The 19710-nt window shown below is 42.9% G+C and overlaps 1 protein-coding gene across 5 annotated transcripts in view; it reads left to right on the top strand.

The window, feature by feature from the left end:
- Nucleotides 1-19710, top strand: part of TRIM2 (tripartite motif containing 2) — a 151105-nt gene that overhangs the window by 2900 nt on the left and 128495 nt on the right. The gene's annotated exons all lie outside the window — the stretch shown is intronic.

Here is a 19710-nt window from a genome sequence, read left to right on the forward strand (position 1 = left end):
GGAGCTTCAAGAAGAGAATAATTTACTACCTGCTCTTCATGGTCTAGCCACCCCCCACCCCACCCCCCCACTTAAACCAGGCTGCTTGTTAGAATCACGCAAGGACTTTAAAACTCCTCTAAGGCCCGGCTCCCTCCCCAAGCACAGATTCTGACTTAACTAAGCTGGGGCATGGATATTTGTCAGAGCCCCCAGGTGAAACGCTGAGTAGAGAAACATTGTGGTCATGCCTAAGATGGCAAAGCCCATCTCCGCAGCGGCCAGCAGGGAGCATCGGTGCCGGAGGAGGACCGGGGCTGATGGGGTCAATGAGGCAGGGCAGCTGTGATCCACACGTGGATGTCAACCTGCTTTGCCAGATCTTCTGCTTTATCAGGGAATCTGGAAATCTAGTTTTTTATTTATTAATATGAAATCGCCAGAACTTCAAAGGTTGGCAACTAATTAAAACATTTTAAAGTTTATTGTGCTTGCCAAGCAAAACACACCTGCTGGAGCGGACCCACAGGCCAGATTAGGCCGCCTCAGCCATAGCCTTGTGCCTTCTCTGTGCGGCGAGGAGCAGGGGCTGGACCAGCTGCTCTCCCAGGGCCTCTGCTAGCTTGAGTTCTGTTTTTTTATGCTTTCTTTTTAACGTAAACAAATATTTCTTGGCCTCTTTCTTTCTGAAGGCCCATGTCTGCTTGGCTGAGTATCTGCTCCTCAGTAGATCTCTCTGGATTGTTTGAATGAAGGAAAATTCTCTAGTTCCATAACCTCCCTCCCACCCTGCAACTGCAAGTTAAGGAGGCTGACCCCTGGAGATTGGGATAGTGAGCATGGGGCCCTGAAGTAGGAGGTAACCATACCTGCCCCCTCCCCCACGTCTACCACCCAGAGCTCTCCAGCTCCCTTCGGTGGTCAGTGATCATGGAGATGGGTGTGAATGGGGATTGGGAGGCTTGATCCATTTTGCGGGAGGCCTGGGAACTGTCCCGAGCTGGCTTGTTGTGTTTTTTGGGTTGGTGTTAAAAAAAATCATGGCTTGTGCATGTGGATAAGCAGCACTGATGTTGAAGCCTGGTTTCAGAAGTTCCCAGTTCACACATCTCTTCAGTTTCCCTCCAGCTTTCCCTCAGTTACACAAGCAATGGAAGATAGTATGTCTCTGAGCAAAGAGGAGGCATTCAACACCACTTTCCCTAGATAAGAACTTTGCCAAAAGAAGAAAAAATTCAGGGGACCTAAAAATGTGACTGGGCTGGATTCCCCCTGCCTCCTCTCTCTGGGTTAGGGCTGTTGTTATTTTGTTTGGAGGCTGGGGGCAGGGGAAGCAACAGGAAGGCAGAACACCTGCCTCTCTCTGGTCGTTTCCCCCACTGTGGTTCTAAGACCAGGGTGGTACCTCCCTCCTTTCCCAATGATGGGGCGCAGGGAGTCTTCTAGGCTGACACAGAGACCTGTGGGTGCAAGGTGACAAGGACTCAGCACAGAGGAGATGAGCACTTAGCCCAGCATGATGAGCAGAAGCCAGTTTTGTTCAAAACACCTTTGTTAAGCAAGATGGCACTACGCATAAATGAAATTAGCATTCTTTAGCAGCTGCCCATTTTCACTTCCCAGAGGCTATGGGCGATTAGACAGGTGCCAGGCTCCCCTCTATGGGCTATGAAAAACCTCTCAAGCCATGGCCATTCTGTCTTCAGTCCTTTTGCCAGACCGATGGTTCTCCAAGGTCAAAAAAGCAGGGCCTGTGATCCAAAGATTTGCCTATCAGTGAGAAGGAAAGGAGTTTTGAAGTCTGAGTGTAGAATCAGCCAGAGATAAGGGAAGGAAATGGGATCCAGGTGTTTGGTTGCATTCTGTTGCCAAACCCAGAAATATGTTTCTTGGAGAGGCAAAAGCCACATCAGCCCTAATATTGAGCTGCCAAGGCCTTAGGCTGGGCCCGAGATGCTCTTCCCTGGCATAATCGTCCTCTCTCCTAATGACCGCAGGAAAAAAGTGCTTGATGCTTTACTGGAATCCTAGATGAACACATTCCACCCCATCAGCCTCTGCCACCAGCGGGGGACCAGCTTGGAAGGACTAGGATGTAAGATGGGTGCTACGAGGCCCATTTGAAGGTCTGCCTCACTTCAGACACCACACAGCCTGGGCACTGTGGCCCAAGAATGCGCTGTACACAAGGTTCCTCCGACTCCCGTCTCCGTTTAGTCATGGGACCAACCTGAAGAGTGTACTTTGGATTCAGCTTTACTTTACGTCTGTCTGTCTTCCTGCCGTGGCCCAGCCTGGTTGTTAAATACATCACTTGCCTTGCTCTGGCGCCTGGAACATCAAGTTCTGCCCATTTCTGGCCTGTAAAACTGGTTGCCTATGGAGAATCCTGGCCAACAGGCTGTCTACCAGGGTTTACACAAGCAGCTTGTATTTTTCCTTGAGGTAGTTTATCTGGTTGCCTTTCGATTCTAGAACCTTCCTGTTGGCTCTTTTTGGCAAATTCACTCCTAACAGAAGATCTGTTGAAGTGTGTCCAGGAGCAGAGAGAGAAGGAAAAACTCCAATCCATTTTTTCAAACTTCTTCATGATGGCGGTAGAAAAATTGATTAAGGGTAAATTTGATATTGTTAGAGAAAATGCAGTGGTATAGTCATGACTGTTCATTTCATCTCCGTCCTGCAGGATCTAAGATTCTTGTTATGTGAAATTAATAAGAATACTAGTAGAGCTCCATGATGCAATATTATAAACTATAATTTTTTTTAGAATAACATCAATTCCATTGGAAATTTTGTTTTATTTTAAAGTAGATTATTCTCATCATCATAGAGTGGCAAGCCAAAAAGTAAATTATTCTTCTAATGTATAGTTATATATGATGGGCAACAAAAATGCAGAAAATTTTAAATTAAATCTATTAAATAATTACTGTTTCTACCACTAAGTATAAAAAAGAAGGAAGCATAGGACAATTTAAAAATTTAGCTCTTGCTATCATGTTTAGAAGAAAGAACAGATAAAGAAGATGACAAAGAAAGTGTTAGGTGGATTAGACTCACTGATCAGAAGCTGGAACAAGTGACAGAGAGTCTGTTCCATGCCATGGCTAGAAAGGGGGACATGGATGTTTGTAGGTATAATCTGGGTCCTCTGTGGTGGCTCCAGGGCTTTGAGGAATATTCCAGAACTGGAAGGGTAAGCAGAGATGGTGGAGGTATTTGTCACCTAAAGGCAAACAGCTTAAGCAGTGGCTCAAAAGACTGAACGAGCGTGGATTTGTTACTCATTTCTGATAGTTAATGCAAGAAGACAGGCCTTCTTTCTGGAGTCAGAGGATTGGGATTTGTATCCCAAAGGTGTGTGACCATGAGCAATTTGCTTCACATGCAGTCTCAGTTTCCTCATCTGTCAATGGGGACAACCATTGCGTTGTTTTAAGGAATAAAGAGAATTGACGTAAAGGGTCCAGCGCTGTAAATGGCACACCACTGATTAACCTGTGATGAGCACTGTTAGCAAGACAAAATGATGAGACTCCACCCAACTTCAATATCAAAGAACTTTGACTTGTTCCCATGACATTATGGAATCCCAAGACAATGCAGAATCTTTAGGAAATGAAAGCTTTCTTGTACCATTTATATGAAAAGCTCAATGAATTTTTCCAAATTCCTATATGACCGTTGGAATCTCTGCTTGGATTTTTTTTCTTCTCTTTTGTGTCTGTAATTCAAACTCTAGTACTTTAACGAGTCCAACAGAATTTCAATGTGCTCCTCTAAATCTGTGAGTAGACTATCTCTCAGGATGATTTGTCAATTAACTGCAATCTATGGTCAGCATCCCATTGGCCTCCAACTTTTCTGGAAAACTAACAGTAGCTCTGAGTTTAATGATTAATAAGCTGTGACTGCCAGTTACTTCTATGACAGATGAACTTTGTGAAAATTCAGTACTCAAAGATTTTTATTCAACATATAAGATCACCTAATTTCCACCAGTGTATTATTCTTCTTGGACATTTCCCCACAACCCTTTATTTTTAGCTATTTTAAGTAAAAGTTACAACTTTACTATGCTTTCGGTTTGGCAATGAGTAATTTGTTTCCATTGTTACATCTCTATTTTACAATTTTCCAGAACTGTTTGGTGCAATTTTTAGAATATGAGTCAGTCGTAATCTTCACACTATCGTTTTGAAAAGTCTTTTTATGACCCGTCTGAGCAAAATATTTTTCTCCCCTCTCTCCCTCCCCCGTTTCTCCAATTCCTTTGAGTTCGTCTTTATTAAACATAATCACGGAGCAGAGTAAGCTATGTTATCTGACACTCCTCCATCGCCCAGGTTCTGGGAATAAGCGTTTCTGAGATAACCCAGCAAGATCACTGATCTTATTAGCTTCCCCAGAGGAAAACGAATCAGTCTTGTGAGTTAGTATTAGGATTTTTAGATGATTGTTTTCCAGGCTTCACTTTTAAAGGGAGAAGGGGAGGGCTGGGGGCTGGATCTCTGCCTCACAAACAATAGCATCTTCCACTTTCTGTTTTTTCATTCGTATTTACGTTTCCCCAGGAGGGAGAGGGGACCAGGCATGGTCCTCTGGCCAATGGGAATTAACTCTTCACTGGCCAGATTCTTTGCACATCCATTCACTGCCCATGCTCTACTATTCTGAGTAACAAAGATTTTGTTGTACTTTGAGCTAAAATGGGTCCTTTGTTCTAAAAAAAGCTCAATAAAAAATTTTGAAACAGAGACTGTAATCCTTCCTTTCCTCAGGAACCCTTTGCAAGCAAGTGTTTATAACCAACCGCTACTGCTTCTACAAGCACAGAGACGGATCAAAGATCCGCCAACGCTCCGTGTTAAAAAGTAACCTCCATTTATTGAGCATGTATGTTACATGGCAGGCACCATCCTTGCCACTGTGCATCCATGACCCCATTCAGTCCTAACAGGAATCCTGTGACAAGGTATTGTTGTCCTCATTTTAGAGGTGAGAACACCAAAGCTCAGAGAGGTTGGATAAATTCTCCAAGGTCACCAGCTACTAAGAAGCAGGTGCAGAAGTTTGACTCAGACCTGTCTGACTTTAAAGCCATTGATCTTTCCAGTACATTCGACATATGATATGACACACAGCAGAATCCCTTGGAATATTCTGTTTCCCAGTTTGGGTTTCACTAGAATTCCCTAATTAGTGAGTGGTTCAAGCTCAAAGAACCCTCACAGACACGAGCAGTACGCTTAGTTTTCTTTGTGTCATCTAGTTCTCACAAGCCAACCACCACTAGGCAGGTCCAACAACTTTCCTAGATGACTGAGTGTTGGGCGGTATTCCAAGGTGGTAAACTGTGTGTAAAACACACACAGAAGTGTAAGTAAGGGTCACTCCATGGACCACCAGCAAATAAATGCACTGTTATCCTCTGCGGCTGACTTATTATTAGGAAGTGGAAAGTTGTAGTATTTTCCTGGAAGTTTCCATCCACTGGAAAAAATAGACAAGGCAAGACTGGAAAAACCAAATGCTTGGGCAAACTTGGTCAGGCTGTAATCATGAATAAGCCTGATGTGGCCTCAAGCTCCTAAATGAAATTCATGTGCACATTCTCTGTGTGGGGCCAACTTTGCCAGCTTACTCATAGGAGAAACTGTTTGTTGTCTACGTTATTGCCAAATTCCTAAATCTTCAAAGGTAGGGACGTTAGTTTTATCTCTTTATCCTGGCACTTGGCTTACTGCTTGGCATATAGTACAAGTTCAGTAAATATTTGCTTGAGTGAGTGCATTAGTCAGCATTCTCTAGGACAAAAGAACTAATAGGATGTTTATTATAAGGAATTGGCTCACGTGATTATGGAGGTTGGCAAGTCCAGTCTGCAGGGTGGGAGGGCAAGCTGGAGACTAGGGAGAGCTGATGGTCAAGTTCAGAAGCCATCAGGTGGGAAGGGTCAGTGTTGCAGATGAAGTGCAAAGGCAGTCTGCTGGTGAATTCTCTGTTACTCAGGAGAGGGTCCATCTTTTCTGTTCAGTCCTTCAACTGATTGGATGAGGCCCACTCACCTTATGGAGGGCAGTTGGCCTTACTCTACCAATTAAAATATTAATATCAGGCTGGCCTGGTGGCATAGTGGCTAAGTTCACATGTTCCGCTTTGGCAGCCCAGGGTTCACGGGTTCAGATCCTAGGCATGGACCTACGCATTGCTCATCAAGCCATGCTGTGGTGGTGTCCCACATATAAAAAAAAAAAAAATAGAAGAAGATTGTCATGGAGGTTAGCTCAGGGTGAATCTTCCTCAAGCAAAAAGAGGAAGACTGGCAATGGGTGTTAGCTCAGGGATAATCTTCCTCACCAAAAATAATAATAATAATAAAATAAAATATTAATCTCATCCAAAACACTGTTGAAGAGACATCTAGAGTAATGTTTGACCAGATGTCTGGGCACCCTGTGGCCCAATCAGGTTGACATATGCAATTAACCATCACAATGAGTGAATGAGTAAATGCAGAACAGTAGTTTCTGAACTGTGGCAGAGCAAGTGGGATGGCAGGCATTGGTCTCTGTCATTGCAATCTTCAGTTAAAATGACACCTTGCTAATATGAAGGACTCTTCTTCCCAGTGACGCAGCTCCTACAGACAACAGAGTTTGAAATCATGATGCCACTTAGATAATCTTCCTTTGGCCACTTGTGCCCAAGTGATCAGTTTTCACAGGATCAAGTGTATTAAAGGAAGGGCTTCAGACGTGTACCATGCTCTCCAGAGTTGAAGGATGAAAGGGTGTCTTTCTTAAGGGTAAGATTTTTTTAAAGGCAGAATTCTAAAAACTTGCACGAACCCAGTTTTTCCGACAACTTATGGAGAAAATAACTGTTATGCTACCCAAGTGTATGTAGCTACATTTAAGACTACTTTGTTTAGTTGATTTAATGCAATTAGGTGGTTTCTGTAAATTTCTGAAATTTGTAGAATATTGGTTCTCTAAGAAGCATAATGCATGTCACATACTTTGGAAACACGTGCTACAAAGTAGAGAAACCTGGAAAACATATCTCTGTTTTGTGATTTGTTATATTTATTTTTATTATTCACCTACAAATCCACTTTATACTGTACCTTTTTAGACAAAAAGTCTTTGAAAGAAAAGTGTTGTTAAGGACGTTGGCAGTTGTTCACTCAGAGTTGACACCTGCAGGAATTCCTTACTGTGGCAAGTTTTCTTTCACCCACCTAATTTACCTGTACAATTAAACTAGCTTCTCCCTAAAAAGCATTTCTCATACTTTAATGTTGTTTAAACTTTTTATTTATATAAATAAATAGATGCACTTAATTTAAAAAGCAAAATAGTATTTTTCAAAGCTTGTATCTAAATACGGCAGTCTCTCATGTCTCTACCGCCCCACCCCACGGTCCTTCTCCCACAGACAACCCCTTTCAACGTTCTCAGCCATTCTTCTGTCAGTTGTTTCCACGTTTCTAAAAATCATCCTCTTTCTGCTATTTCTTATTTTTATTCAAATGGGTAATATATTTACATAGTTCAAAATTCAAAAGAAAAAAAGGATAAAAACAATGAAAAGTCTCCTTCTCACCCTGGACCGCAGCCTCCCTAATTCTCTCTCTGGAGGCTGCCAATATCACCAGGCTCGCGTATATCATTCCTGAAATCTCCTTGAATGTACATACATTACTATTTTCTGATCAATTTTAGGTATCATCTATTGGCTCTCAGTCACAGATGAGAATTTAGCTTCCTCTCCTACACTCTATTTTCTCCCTTTCTTTCCCTGCAACTTAGTTATAGTACAAGTCTTTTTGGGGGAGGGAGCGGGGGGAAAGATTAGCCTTGAGCTAACTACTGCCAATCCTCCTCCTTTTGCCGAGGAAGACTGGCCCTGAGCTCACATCCCTGCCCATCTTCCTCTACTTTATACGTGGGACGCCTACCACAGCATGGCTTTTGCCAAACGGTGCCATGTGAACACCCGGGATCCGAACTGGCGAACCCCAGGCCGCCGAGAAGCAGAACATGCAAACTTAGCTGCTGCGCCACCGGGCCAGCCCCATATAGTACAAGTCTTGATTAACTCACTATTTATATTCTTATGACCATATACATATTGTCACTGCTGGGCCAAGTAGTTTACTACAATTGTATTTCCTTTTATATATTGCATTTTGTTTTATCCAAAGCAAATAGTTGCTTCATTTTTTTTTGTTAGATTTTCTCCAGCCCTGTTGTTAATGTTTTTTTTTTAAATGCTCCAGCAGATATGTCACGTGATTATTGATCGTTTTTTTAATTTAAAAATTCTAAACATTTTCTTGCTTCCTCTTCTCCCACCTCTGCTCTGAGGCCACCCTCCCTTACACCTGAGCCCCACTCCAGTTTGGACTGTCAGGCTCCACTCCCGGGGTGCGGTAGTTTGGGACTTGCTTTTGCCTCTCCTGTATTGGATTCTCTTTTCTTGTACCCGTATCTCTTCTTTCTTGATCTACTTCTGCTTTTCTGAAATATATCCTCCTGCAGTTTCTTAAGGAAGGGCGCATGCAAGGTGATTTTGAGTCCTTGCCTATCTGAAAGTGTCTTTATTCTACCACACACTTCAGAGTTTGGCTGAGTATAGAATCCCCAGGTGAAAATCATTTTTCCTCAGAATTTTGAAGGCTCCTCTGAGCCTGCTCTCCACTATGGCTGCTGGGAAGTCCTTTGGCATTCCCTGTCTCCATTTCCTTCCATGTGAACTGTTTTTTCTCCCCATGTATTCTGATATTTCATGATGATTTGCCAAGATTTGAGGGGTTTTTTTTTCATTAATTATTTTGATCACTTGGCCCTTTTTAATATGGAAACTCATGCCTTTTATTTCTGAGAAAATGCACTCTATTTTCACTTTGCTGACTTCTTCCCTTTTATTTCCTCTGTTATCTCTTCTAGAAATCCAGTTGGCTGAACATTACACCATTTGAATTGATCTCCCGGCTTTCTTACCTTTTACGCTATTGAGAGCTTTCATTTTCAAAATTTTAATTTCTAAGGTGTCATTCATGTTCTTTTATTTTTAGAAAATATCCTATCATTTCATAGATGCAATATCATCTCTTTTTTTGGCTCTGAAGATGTTAAATATAGTAGATTTTTTAAAACCTTTCTTCTACTCCCTGTATGGTTTCTGTGGCCTCTGAGTTGCTTTTTCCTGCTTGTTCATTTCAGACTTTCCCTTTTCTCAAATATCTAGTAATCTTTGATTGTCCACGCATACTTATAGTGAGGCTCTAAAACGTTTGACTGCAGTCTCTATGTGACTGGAGGGTTTGGAAATCAGTGGGTCTCTTTTGATGAATGATCTGGCTGTGAGCCAGGTTTTTCTTTGGGAGACCCCAAAACGCAGTGTTGGGAGGATTTCTCTTTAATGGGGGCATTTGGTTTCCTCTAAGACTAAGAAGTCTCCTAAGAGTACATCTGCTTTGGATAGATAAAATTGATTCCCACCATTCTGGAAGCATGAGAGGGAACAGAATCTGGAGTGCCTCCCGTTCAATACAGAGTTTTCACTTAAATCTCCGGCTTTCAATTTGGTGTGCTTCTACCTCCCAGGAGTCTGTCTGGTGACCTCAGATTAAATTCCTCCTCTGAAGTAGAGGCTGTTAATTTTTTTAACTTTTTGCCTAACCACAGAGCTGGGTGTGTGTGGTGAAATCAACCAGATAGTAATATCAAGAATTTGGACTCTGCAGCCAGAATGTTTGCGTTCAAACCTTGACTCCACTAGCTACTAGGTGTCTGACCTCAGTCAAGTTCCCTAAGCCCTGCAGTTGGTGACTTCATACTCAAGGTCAACAGTACAATGCCCAGAGAGGAAAAGAGCACATTTGGATTCGATTTCTCTTTAAACTGGGCTATCTATTTTGTATTTTTTAAATGCTTTCTTTTATAACACACAACCAAACGAATGAAACCACAAAGGAATACAATTGCACACATGATCTTTCCACAAAGATGGTATGGAGTTTCCCACTGAAGTAATTCATTGTTCACAGAATTTGGCAATAAGAAAAGGAAAAAAGTCTCTAAACAAACAGCCCATTGAAACACATACCATGACATGAGGATGATGCAATGGCAAATTGCAACATGGAAAGAAGCCCTGAATGAAAATTTTGTGTTAGGGAAGGATAAAAAGCTGTCCAACAAAATGGCAAAGAAACAATGTTTATTTTGAAGTCTTACTCAGTTTTCATATTTGATTCTCGGAATCTTTAACAAGTTACTTGTTTTCAGTTCAGTGCCATACTTAGAATTAGCAGGGGATATTTCTCAGCTCTTGAATTCCCTCTCCCCCTGGGGTTAAGCATAAGACGATGGGGTGCAGAGAGGCCTACGCCTCCCGTAGGAAGCATGCAGGAAGGGGAGCAGCTGCCCCGAGAAGAGCGCAGGAGAGGAGAGATGCACGCAGACTTTGGTCAAAACTTCACAAACCACACGATGGAGGGAGAAGGAGACAAGCCTGGGCTCTGTCCCCCAGTGGGCCTAGAGTCGCAGAGGTTGTTGAAAGTGCTCCTGAATTCCTCCAGCCAGAATTTCTCTTCTACAGTTTTTCTGGTTCAGAAGCATAGAAAATGACAAAATATGTAAGTGCTTGAGTAACACATAATATAAAAACATCTACTTTCCAAGGCTCCTTTGCCAATTTCCTTGTCATTTACTCAACTCGATTTATCTATGATGATTTAAAATATATATATAGAGAGAGAGGGCTACTTATATGTAAAGAAAACTTTTTAAATAGGAAAAATTTGCAAAGGTGTATGTGCATTTGTTTGTAATATTGATTTGCCCACATTAGGGGATTGGTTAAATAAATTATGCTCCATCCGTTACCTAGCCTACTGTGCAACCATACACCAAAAACTGGGCTTCTAGAACTAAATACTTCCATAAGGAAAGCTTTCCATGATATGCTATTGGTAGGAAGGTAAAAAGAATTTATAAATTACTGTGAATTATTTTGTTTTAATAAGCATTGTTTTAAAAATATGTTTGTCCAGAAAACCATCTGGCATTCTGCTACATTGCTAAGTAGTCATTTCTGTGTGGTAGGATAATAGATGATAATTGAAGTTTTGCAAAGAGCATATGTTGCTTTTGAAACTAGAAAAAAAATGCATATAGCTATAAAGTGACCAAAGGCAGGCAGTGGGAAGCATGGAGTTAGAAGTAAATGACCTTAATAATACCTATATTGGATAATCATGATTGATTGAGATGAAAACTGTGGAGACTTCTTTGAAACAACTCAAAATGTTAATTTTCCATTTTCTCAACTGAAACCAGTTCACTGTTTACAGACTTAGAAATCTAAAATAATGTTTCTTAAATTAGGAAGCATAAAGGTATATAGCGGTTGATTGAACTGCATTGTTAAAGGGTCTTTAAAGTACATTCTCAAAGTGTTGATTTCTCCTGCTCTGATCTAGCACTTCTTTGAAATTCTTCAAAAGATTTTCATTTGATATAAATTCTGTAATAGTGGAGGCAACTTGTTCTCCTCAAGAAATCAAGCTATATTGCAAAGCAGAGAGGGTGCTATTATTGACACAGTTGGGGCCAATATTTCAAGTAGATTCTTGAAGGAAATGTATCATTGTGATTGGCATGCCTCAGGAAATATAGACTCACACACCACACTTTAATGTATAGATTTAACATCTGGTTTGCTTTTTAAAGTTATCCCTATGCTTGTTATCTGAGAGGCAACAGTCTTAGTTATCAGATTTCTCAAGGATACACTGTGTAACATGCCCTGCTTATTACAATCTATCTTGGTATGTGAATTTTGATTTAATTTCACTTCACTATTTGAGGCAGCATTTTTTTTACTTGTCATTTTTCTGGTGTAATTCAAGTTTTATAAATGTATACAAGTTTATGTGTGTATAACGTATTTGTGAGTGTATATGTATTTATGGGGCTTTTTACTCAAAAAGATATCCCTGAACCATAGCATTTGTAAAGATTTTAATGTTGCTATAACGTTGGTAAAAGCAGCAACTTTGTGAAATGTTTCTCTGGCCTTCCAGACAGTCTGTAATTGGAATGAATTTAAATTTTTTATTTTTGAACGTCTGTGCGTGGCATCTATCCATGCCTAAATATGGTACACGTGAACCAAGTACGTTTTCCCTTACGGCACGTTACTTCGCACGTGTGAGGCATGTGTCTCTGCACAGTGGCATCCACATGGGCGGGCACATTCTAGCTTCATCTGCATCTACAAACAGTTGTGTGCTTGTGTGACTGTCCATGGACGCATTAATGGCGCCTGCAGCTGGGATGTGGATGGTACTTTTCAATCCACTGCGTAGAAAAATACGTGCTGAAGTGAATGGCCTGATTGTTGGGGCTAACAGTGTGAGCCTTTTAGTTAAAGAAGAAGGAGGAGAGGGAGGAGGAGGAGAGGAGGAGAAGAAAGAGGAGACAAAACAAGATGAGGTTTAATCAAGCCCAGTGATAAAGGAGTTTTCGTTCCAAGTGAAACAAGCAAATTAATCTACATTAATACGTTAGTCACTATCCCTGTTACCACCATTTAGGAGAAATCACAGTAAAATTTTAATATCAATCAGTGGGATTGCCCGGTATTCCTTGAGCACTAGGAATGGTACATTTAACATGACCCAGCCTGGTGTGCTTCAGGCTGGTGGAGGAACAGAGTGGGTATGAGGGGGCACTGCTGGGGGAAGTTAGTTGCAAAACATCTGCTGTGTAGATGCTTTTTTTTAACCCTGCAGTCCTGCCACAACAACCCCCAGACACAGGTTGGTTAGCACCAAGCATCTGCTTTTTGAGTCCTGAGCACATCCACCCATGTGCTAAACTCTGGGCAAGCTCTGGAGCTTTTATTCCTCTTGGGAAGTTTGAGGGCAAGCAGCGTGAGCCTGGGAAACCTATTCAGAGCCCCTACATAAGATGTACAGATTGAGCCCCACACAAGGGAATCAGTGGTCCTCCACTTACCAAGCCCTTCACCCTTGTTCATAGCTGTGCCAGCCCTGAGAAAGGGACACCTTCTTCTAACCGCACAAAGGGCTACTAGTGGGCTGCTCGTAAACGGATAATAATGTTAGCTATTCTGATTGATCTCTTATCAATAGCCTAGGCAGGTGCTAGGCTAGGCCTATTATTATCTTACTTAATACTTGTAACCAGCCCACAAAGTGATTGCTACCATAGCTGCTTTTTATCAATGAGGGAACAGAGGCTTAGAAAAGCTAAGTAGCTTCTCCAAGATCGTCTCATTAGTAAGGGGTGTGGCAAGCTTGCTACAGATTAACATATCCAGCATGTGGGAAGAGTGAGGGTCTTCCATGCCCAATTGGCCGAATATAAACCACTATAGAACTTATCCCGTACATATATGATGTTTAATCATGTCTTATGTAAGCTCTGGACCCCTCACAGTTCCTACCTCAATGCTTTTAACATAGCAGGGTTTCACTAAGTAAGCACTGAATTAACTAAAGGAAAAAAGATGGTACATCCTAGTTCAAAGGTTGGAGAGCATAGGTTCAGTGACTTTTAAAATGTTTTCCTTTTGGAAGATTTCAAAATTACACAAAAGTAGAAAGAACATTATAGTGAATCCAAACCCAGTGTCAACAATTATCAACATTTTGCCAGACTTGTCCATCACCCCCCAACTTTCTGCTATGTTTTATTTTTCACTGTTATATTTTAAAGCAAGTCCCAGATACGTCATTTAACCTGTAAATGTTTCAGTGTGGATAACTGACAGATAAGGACGTTAAAAAAAAACCGAAAACATAACCACCATACAATTATCATACCTAATGACATTAACAATAATTTTTAAATATCATCTAATACCTAGCCTATATTCAAATTAATTGTCTCAAAAGCATCTTTTTATGGTTAGTTTGTGGAATCACAATGGAAATTATGTGCACATTTTACCTGGTTGTTATGTTCTCTTGTATTTTTTTAGTTCCACCCTCCCCCTCTTTTTTCAATCACTGACTTTTTTTTTTTTCAGAAATGAGGACATTAGTCCATCACAGTGATTTTTAACTGACTCTGAAAACACTTCCTGGAGGGAGCTGATGATGCTCCATTTTCAGGAGATTTTCACTCCCGATATCCCCTGGAACGGTGTCTGTATTGATGGGATTCTGGGTTAGAGCATAACTGCTCCTTCAGCACAAGATGCATATTGAATGCCTGTCATGTGCCCGCCCCGTGTCCAATGCGGGAGATACAGCAGCATCGCCGTGCCCACCCTCCGGGGAAGTGATGAGTGGCGATAAAACAGCGTGAGAGGATGGAGAACCCCCAGGCTCAGAAGTGGGTAGGGGTAGAGGTGCTCCTTAGATGGGACAGTTTGAGAAGAAACAAGGAGGTGACATTTCGAGACCTCAGTATGAAGATCTGAAGAGGAGTGTTCCAGGAAGATGGGACAGCAGAGCAAAGGGTGCAGAAGAGAGGGAGCTTGGTGAGTTAGAACATGGGAAGGGAGAAGGGTTCCTTGGGGAGATATCCTCAGGGCCCCAGAAGGAGAGAGAATTTTAATCTGAGCACAGTGAAGAATGACTCCTGTCATGTTGTGGTTCCAGATTAAAGCAAGTTTTTAAAATTTCCTGATGGGCGAATGCATGGTGCTGTGGCTGGAGGGGAGAGTGACACTTCGGGTCTGGGGAAGGGTCTGTATCTCCCTCACATGCACATGTGCCTGTCTCACAAGCAAGGGTTAGGGGTGGAGGCAGGAGAGCTGGAAAGGCCCAGAAGGCAGAGCACTGCTGTCTCCATTGTCAAGTTTCAAGTCCTAAAAAAGAGATGCAGATGACATTCTCACGGTGGCCACGGGAGGGACAGAACCAGACGTCCCAGGTCACAAGGTGGGAGCAGCCTAGCTGCCGATCCTGCTCAGTGGGTTATTGCTCCTGCCTCCTCCTTGCCCTCCGCCACACCTCCTCTCTCTACCTTCTGGCCTGAAGAAGACTGCCTGGAAATCCGTTCCCGCCCTAAACTAGTCAGCCATTAGTAATCCCAGCATCCAGTGAGGGTACCTAAAGTGCCAGGCCGCAGAGACCCACCAGCAACGACAGCAAGACGGTCAAGAACTGTTTCAACAAGGCCTCCATCCTCAGTGGAAATGCTTGCACTGCCTGTGGTCTTCTTTCTCTTTCTCCTCACACTTGCGGTGATCCTAAGTGGAGTTTGAAGATGCGCCAGCAATTCTGCAAAGACAGCGTCCTTCTCTGAAAGTACAGTCAATGCACTTCATTTGACAGAAAAACTTAACGGCTCCCCCACCCCCACCGCGAGGCCCCTTTATTCTTTCCAGCTGGTTGTGAGACTCTGGCCAAGACCCAAGGTGCATGGAGAGAGAAGGGCTATGAGGCTCTCCCGGGTGGGGTTGTCGTTAGGAGTGGGGCTTCCATGGGTCGTCATCAGGCCCACCAAGGGTGTCGGAAGGAGCTCATGTATTGGGCAGGCTTCCCTCCCAACAGGGGGGCGGCCAGCCCACCAACACCATGATTCCTCAGTAACTGTTTTCTGAGAGCAGGCCGTTATTTTAATAATATATACTGACCTATTCCTCTTAATTAATTTCATTGATTAAAAAATTGTTTCTTTTCATTATAAAATGCAAGTAAATGACTGGTGCCTGAAGAATAAGCTCAATGAAGATGTCGAGAGTTCCGCTGTACCTCGGTAGGTAGGCTATCAGCAAGTCTGGCTCTTGCCATAAAGACAGAGACGATGAAAACAAACTCTCAAGGGTGAATAAATCATATGTCCTAAGTCACCTTTATCAAGCGCATTCAAGATTTTGATTGCTGCTGTATCTGAACAAAACCTCTAACAACTGCTCAAAGACTGGTTACGTTCAGGAGGCTTAACTGATCCACGTTCCCGCCTCTCCGTCAAGTGCCTGTGCAAGTTTTTCCGGTGTGTTGATTCCATCAGGCAGCCATTGGAAACGGTGTGCACGTGCAGCGTTCTCTGCCCTTGACTGCTGCGTAGGTGAGAATTTCTAACCCTGCAGGAAGGACGGCTCGGCTGTGACCACCACCGGCGGAGCTCCTGGAAGCTGGATCGGGAATAATGGGAGAAGGAGGTGTATGGTAGATTAGGGAAAATGCATTGGGAGGAGCTGCTGCATGAGGGGGCCTAGAATTGAGCTTCACAGCAGAAGAACGGCAGATTCCTGAATTTTGAAGAGGAAGAAGGTGGAAGTGTCAAGAAGCTAGGTAGGCAAACAATATGACTTCTTTTTAATTTTGAAATTTTTTCTTCTTTCTTTTTTTCAAGAAATATTTCCTTAAACATTGATATCAGAGGCATGACAAGTAAATGCATGATTCTGATTGGATCTTGGACTGGAAAAAACATTATTGGTACAATTGGTGAAATCGGAATATGAATTATAGATAATAGTATTGTATCCGTGATAAAATTCCTGAATATGGTGACTGTGGTTATGTGGGAGCTCTTGTCCTTGTCCTTGTCCATAGTGAAGTATTTAAGAGTAAAAGGGCATGATGTGTGTAGTTCCCTCTAAAATGGTTAAAAATGTGTGTGGAGAGAGAGAGAGATTAAGAATGATAAAGCAAATGTGGCAAAATGTTAACAAACTGGCAAGTTTGGATAAAGGATATACCAGAATTTGCTGTATGATTCATGAAAATTTTCTGAAAGTTTAAAATTATTACCCAATGAGAAAAAATTGAAGTGCTATCTGTTGCATTTGTTGACACTTAAGTCAGCTGTGACAAAAAACCCACAAGAGCTTAACGAAGAGGGAAATTTATTTCTCAAGTGAAAGGAATGTGGCAGCCCTGGTAGTCTAGTGGTTAAGTCTGGCACTCTACCCACCACAGCCCAGCTTCGTTTCCCCCTCAGGGAACCACACCATCCATCTGTCGGTTGTCATACTGTGGTGGCTTCATGTTGCTGTGATGCTGGAGGCTATGCCACTGGTGTTTCAAATACCAGCAGGGTCACCTAAGGTGGACCGGTTTTAGCAGAGCTCCCAGAATAAGACAGACTAGGAAGACGGACCTGCCCATCAACTTCCCCAAAAATTGTGCATGAAAACTGAAGGAATAGCAGCAGAGCAATGTCTGATACGGCTAAGGTGAGAGGATGGCGAGAAAAAGACTGGGCAGGGTTCCGCTCTGCTGGACACAGGGTCGCTAGGAGTCAGAAGCAATGGCACTAATAACGACAACAAAAAGGGACGAGAGGTGAATGGTCCAGTTCACAAAGTGTCAGGGTCTAGGGTTCCATCGCGTTTGTTGTTCGAGTACCCTCAGTAACTGGCTTCCACCTCGTGGTCTAAGAGGGCTGCTTAAGTACCAGCCATTTTCCACATTCTAGCCTACAGGAAGGGGAAAGGCTTGAAGAAAAGGGTGAGGGGAAGCCAAAGGGTCCATGTCGGCTGTCATAACACAGGGTTCCTGGAAGTTGTCGCTCAGTATTTCCATGTACTTTTCATTGGTCAAAACGTAGTCACATGGCCACAGCTAGAACCTAAGAAATGAAGTCTTTATTCTACATATTCCTGAGCCCACTTGAAAATCAGGGGTTCTAGTCTATGCAAGCAAGGGAGAATGGATGGTGGGCAGACAATTAGCAGTCTCCACCACATGATGTGTGCTTAAAGAAGAGACCTTCTGCCCAGGCAGCCGCCATAAACTTTGACCCACGGGCCCAGCCGGGACGTCAGGCTGGCTCCACCGTGTGAATGCAGTGAGTGATGTTTCTAGGCTGTAAGTTCCACGATCCTGTGCCATTTCACAGTGCTCCACCGCTGGCCAAACTCTGGATTTGTAGGAGACCCGCTTGCCGATGGCCGATTACTCTACTTGTTGAAGATTAATCCCTCAAGTGGCTTTGGTCCAACAGGACAAACTATTTTGAAAAGCTGAAGGCAATAACTTGAGTCAGAATAAAAGCTTTGGTGCCTTCTGGCTGCCTCCTGTGTTTACAGGGAAACAAGAGTAATATTTAGTTTGCACTTGATGGTAGGTCAAAAGGCCTATTTTGTGGAAAAGTTTGCTGTGCTAATAAGCAGTTTTTCTAGTTCCTTGAGTTGTTGGCTTTGAGGCAAGGGGTAATAAAAAGTGATTCCTGGTCAAACTTGAGTCAAAATTTGAGAATCATGCATACTATAATCTTCTCTTAGAGATTCGCAATACATATTGATACATTAAAGGCTCTGAGAAGTCCTGCAGTAAAGAAGTCTGTTTAATTCAGAATCGCCCAGACTTATGGCCACCAACTTTTTCTTTTTCCTGGTGTCACTTATTTACTTTCCTTTCATGGAGACCACCCTGGAAAATGCTGTATCAAGGCACGCTTTTGAGTCACGAAGCCCGTACTGAACTGCCTGTAGCTTCACTTTGTAACAGTGATTCTGGACTCTGCTCCTTTGTATTTCACAGAAAATGGGGCTTAGCTCACTGTTTAAGCATCATTTCAAGATTTTTTCCAGACAGCTGGATTTGGAAGCAAATGGAAGCTGCGGTCCAGTGGGGAAAGGTGGATTGACACCTGAGAGTCTTTTAAGGGATGTTTAGAATGTCAGCACCTTTTTTGTGGCAGTATCACGGCAGGGCTGGATGCCAGTAGCTGTGGGTGTGGACCTCAGCGCATCAGCAGCCTCCCAGTAGGGACCTGAGTGCAGACGCCAGCTGCTCTGTGTGTAGGATGCCTGTCAGGAAGAGGACAACCTTGACTTGTCAGCCCTTTGTTGCCAGATCTCTATGGTTAACAGCCACTCATGGTGGCCCTGGAGTTCTCTTCCAAACCGTGCCAAGTCTCAGGAAACTAAACTGAGTTTTCTTGAAGCTGGTGAGGAGATGAGGACAGCTATTTTGACTTTCCATTTGAAACCTGCAGTGAATAAAACGGATTTGCTCTGTCTTCAGAGGGCTGACTGTTAATGCCGTAACCTGGCCTCTATGAAACTAACTGAACGAGAGGCATACTTTGTCCTCCATAAATTAACAGCCCCATTAACTCCATATGTTTTTGGTACATTTTTAATAATTTTGCTTTATGGTAATAGCAGGTTTTTCCTTTGTGAAGCTCATGGCACATTTCACACGCCATCTCAGTAATTTTGACCATACCCCTGTGGATGTGGGTATTGCTATTCTTATCAGGAGAAACGAGGCTCTGCTCTCGACAGCCTCAGGCCGTGCAGCTAACTGGGACCTGGCCAGAAGCAGAGGCAGAGCTGCGGGTCCCCTCTTGGCTGACAGAGCACACAGCCTTTGAAAGGCAAGTTTTCAGCGTTGCAGTCTTGCCCAGAAATAGTCAAGAAATAGTCCCTTGGGAAAAATTCTAACTAACACTCGTGCTAGCTCCTTTAGGCATCCCACAGAGCACTTCATTCATTCATTCATTCATTCATTCTGTAAGTATATATCAAGTGCCCACTCGTGCCAGGCATTGTCCAGAACACTGAGGATGCCCCTGCCCTCAGAAATGTGCCTAAACACTTGTCTCAAGTGTCACCAAGAGCCCTGTCCAGCCTGTCTCTGAGCCCTCTGGAGGTGTCGAAAAGCAATAAGGGCTGAGGAAGAGTCCTCAGGAGGATGAGCATTTATAATTGTAACAATAATGATAACAAGAGCTACCTTACACAATGAGCCCTACACTGTTGTAAGTACTAACCTACATA

The sequence above is a fragment of the Equus asinus genome, chromosome 3, assembly GCF_041296235.1.
Source record: "Equus asinus isolate D_3611 breed Donkey chromosome 3, EquAss-T2T_v2, whole genome shotgun sequence".
NCBI lineage: Eukaryota > Metazoa > Chordata > Mammalia > Perissodactyla > Equidae > Equus > Equus asinus.